Below are 3719 nucleotides of genomic sequence, written 5' to 3'. Positions count from 1 at the left end.
ATCTAAGGGAGTTCTCACTAATGCGGCCTTGTACACTCCCTTACCTGTTCCTGAAGCTCCTTGGTTCGATGTCAGCATGGATTTTGTATTGGGCTTACCCCGCACCCAAAGGGCCTCTGATTCTATCTTTGTTGTGGTTGATAGGTTTTCCAAGATGGCCCATTTTGTAGCTAGCAGAAAGACTATGGATGCTGTCCGGATTATCTATCTTTATTTCAGGGAGATTGTGCGTTTACATGGTGTTGCTCGATCCATCACTTCAGATCGTGATACAAAGTTCATCAGTAATTTCTGGAAGAGCCTGTGGGGGAAACTGGGAACGCAGTTAAATTTAGTAGCTCCTATCACCCCCAGACGGATGGTCAGACCGAGGTGGTAAACCGGAGTTTGGGCAACCTTTTGAGGTGTTTGGCAGGAACAAAGCCGAAGCAATGGGATTTGGCATTGCCTCAAGCAGAATTTTCCTACAACAGATCAAAAAACAAAACCACAGGTTTAAGTCCATTTGAGATTGTCTATGGTCAGAACCCATCCGGGGTGCTGGACTTAGCCCCTATTCCACGTATAGGACGTTTCAGTCCTAAAGCAGATGAGATGGCGAAGTATCTTCGAGGTATCCATGAGCAGGTGAAACAGACCATTCATGAGAGTAATACCAAGTACAAGACTCGGGTTGACAATCATCGTCATCAGGTACTTTTTGAAATTGGTGATTTTGTTTGGGCTGTATTAACTCGTGATCGTTTTCCTGTTGGTGAGTATAATAAGCTTAAAGATCGGAAGATTGAACCTTGTGAGGTCGTACAGAAGATCAATGATAATGCTTACAGGTTGCGCCTTCTCAGTCACATGAAGACTTCTGATGTCTTTAATGTGAAGCACCTAAGTCCTTGTTTTGTGGATTCTGATGACACTACTCTGAACTCGAGGACGAGTTCTTTCCAACCCGGGGTGACTGATGCAGGGGGATCCGAGACAGATGATGCTGAGCTGTCAGATTATACCTTGATGGCGCTGAGATACCATGAGTTGGCAGATCAGCGCAAAGGCGGGAGTTGATTGTGATATGTTCCTCATTGGGGCCGTTTTGAGTGTGTTTAAGTCTTTTGACCATAACTTTGGCTACGAGTGTCGGAATCGCGCATTCGGAAAGCCCCTTTCGACGCGCACGCTGTCCAAATCGAGCATGGCTCCATGTGGCCTTTTTTCGACTTCAAATTCTACCATTTTCCCCTCTGAATAACTATTTTTATTTATTTTTTACTATTTATGGTAATATTTCGCTTGTTAGTTAGGAAGTCAATTTAAATCCGATTTGGGCCAGATTTTTTGCAGATTGTTTATTTTATTTCGAATTTCAATTTAGAGAGATTTCGAAATTTTTCTATTTTTGGTAAAATTCGGATAAACATGATTTTTGGCTATAACAGTCCGGCTTGTGGGCTGATTTTGGTATTGTTTGATTTTATAATATTTCGTTAAACCCTACTTGTTTTCTCTGGTTTTGGGTAAATTTTCTCTTGTGAATCATCTGTTGGAACCAGCCTACAGGATAATCGTTATCATGTCCGGCATCCGAACGGGTCCAACTGCCCGGCAAGCATGAAGCAGCAGCCACCTATGCAAGGATTCGGGTAAGAAACTTATCCGTTTTGTCGGTGTTTCTTGCGTTGCTCCAGTTCCACCACTCATCTGCTTACTAGTGCCTTCTTTAAACATCAATTATTGCGACTTATAAACATTATTTTATGTTCAAAATAATTTAAATTTCTATTAATTTCTTAATTATTCCTTTTCTTTCTATATTATTTCCCACGTTTTAACTCGAATTTCTTTTTGAAAGTTTTTTTTTTCAAGTTTACCGAAAACACAAATTCTTTAAAGTTGGATAAGGCGACAAATTACAAAGTTTGGACAAATAATTTGGAAATCATGAGCATAATAACTTGTATTAGTGGGTGTTTGTTTATAATGTCCTACTAGGAAAGTGGCCCCAACGACTAAAGCTACCACTCAGCTTGACAGCTATGTCCAAATTTAAATAGCATAATTTAAGATATTTTATGTTTTCTTATCAACTTTGTATTAATATGTGTTCATATCTCATTCATGTGGCTTTGAATAGCATGAAATCAGTGCCCAATTAACTTTACATCAGTGTGTGAACAGTTGATTTTCATACTCATTAACCATTTCTAAATCATGTTTTCGTTTTCTTTTTATTTATTTATTTTCTTTTTAAACCCCACTCCCTCCAAATAAGTTAGAAACTAATATATATATATATGAAAATTCAAAAGAAACAAAAGAGTGCACCCACAAGCTTCATTTGCTTTTATCAAAACAAGAGCCCACTTAACAGCAATTGAGGCATTATTGAAGGACCCAATCCTCCCGTTTTGTTCCATTTCTTACGCGTAACATATAACACCATATTATTCCTTCTTTATTTTTCAAAATTGTCATTCGGCCGGCCATCACCACCCAAAACCTTTCTTTATTTTCACTTTCCATCCATTTTGCACTACAAATACCTTCGATTTCCCATGATAGACCAAGAAAACCCAAAATACGAAATGCCAAAAGAAAGCAAACACAAGCCACCACAACAAGGCCACGGAGGAGGAGGCCGCCCTTGTGGCTTATGTCTTTCATTTTCCTCCTCTTATTAGGAGTCACTGCACTTACCCTATTGCTCATCTACCGTCCCCACAAGCCTCGTTTCACCGTCGTTAGCGCCGCCATCTACCAACTCAACGCCACTTCCCAACCCTTCATTTCCACCGCCATGCAATTCACCATAGTCACACGAAACCCCAACGGAAGAGTCGCCATCCTTTACGACAAGTTGCAAGCTTATGTTCTGTACAAAAACTAACAGATCACCCCCCACTGGACTTACCACCACTGTTCCACGAGACGAAGACCACGGTGGCGTTTTCTCCGGTTCTGGGTAGCGCGAAGGTGCCGGCTTCGGCGGAGGTGGTGAATGGACTGATGATGGATGAGACGTACGGAGTGGTGGGGCTGAGGGTGGTGGTGTTGGGGAAGTTGAGATGGAAGGCGGGTGCTATAAAGACAGGGAAGTACGAGGTTTATGTGAAATGTGATGTTTGGGTCGGTTTGAAGAAGGAGGTGAGAGGACCGGTGCCTTTGGTCGGAGCTACTCCATGTAAAGTTGATGTATGAAGCATACGTGAATGGCTTTTACTTTTAAAAGCTTAGTCTGGCTTCTTTCTTCCGGTTTTGTTTCATGAATTTCAGTGTAGCTTTGGTGCCTTGTACTTTTTCATAGTTTTGTAAGCTTCTTTTATGTTTTATTAATATACAAAATTATCTGCAGAAAAAATGAAACTCCAAGAGGAAAATTGAAGGAATGGTAAGCAGTGTATAAATTGCAAATGGGGTTGGTGTTCCTCATTCTTCATTTTGAGTGCAGAGTGTAATTAGTAAAGTAGTCATGAAGTAAATAGTAGCATGTGGGTAAAGATGGCAATTTAACTCGAATCCGACTGGTTTTGACCTAATTCAATAGGGTTGGATTTTTTTATAAAAAAATTGGATTTGAGTCGGATCGGATATTTTAAGGGGTGAGGATCAGGTAGGGTGAAGGGTGAAAAAATTCTGACCCAATCCGACTTAAGGATAGTAATGTTATTTTCTTTAAATTTTTATTATTTTTAAATAAATCATTATTTTATATAGTGTCGGATTAGGTC

The 3719-nt window shown here is 40.2% G+C and overlaps 1 pseudogene; it reads left to right on the top strand.

Annotated features, from left to right (window-relative positions):
* Window positions 1-2414: 2414 nt before the first annotated feature.
* On the top strand, window positions 2415-3341 carry LOC120158364 (annotated as a pseudogene).
* Window positions 3342-3719: the final 378 nt, after the last annotated feature.

This window comes from Hibiscus syriacus, unplaced genomic scaffold (assembly GCF_006381635.1).
Source record: "Hibiscus syriacus cultivar Baekdansim isolate YM2019G1 unplaced genomic scaffold, ASM638163v2 tig00111311_pilon, whole genome shotgun sequence".
Classification (NCBI taxonomy): Eukaryota; Viridiplantae; Streptophyta; class Magnoliopsida; order Malvales; family Malvaceae; genus Hibiscus; species Hibiscus syriacus.
The sequence above is the reverse complement of the archived record's forward strand: the minus strand, read 5'-3'. Positions and strand labels throughout refer to the sequence as shown.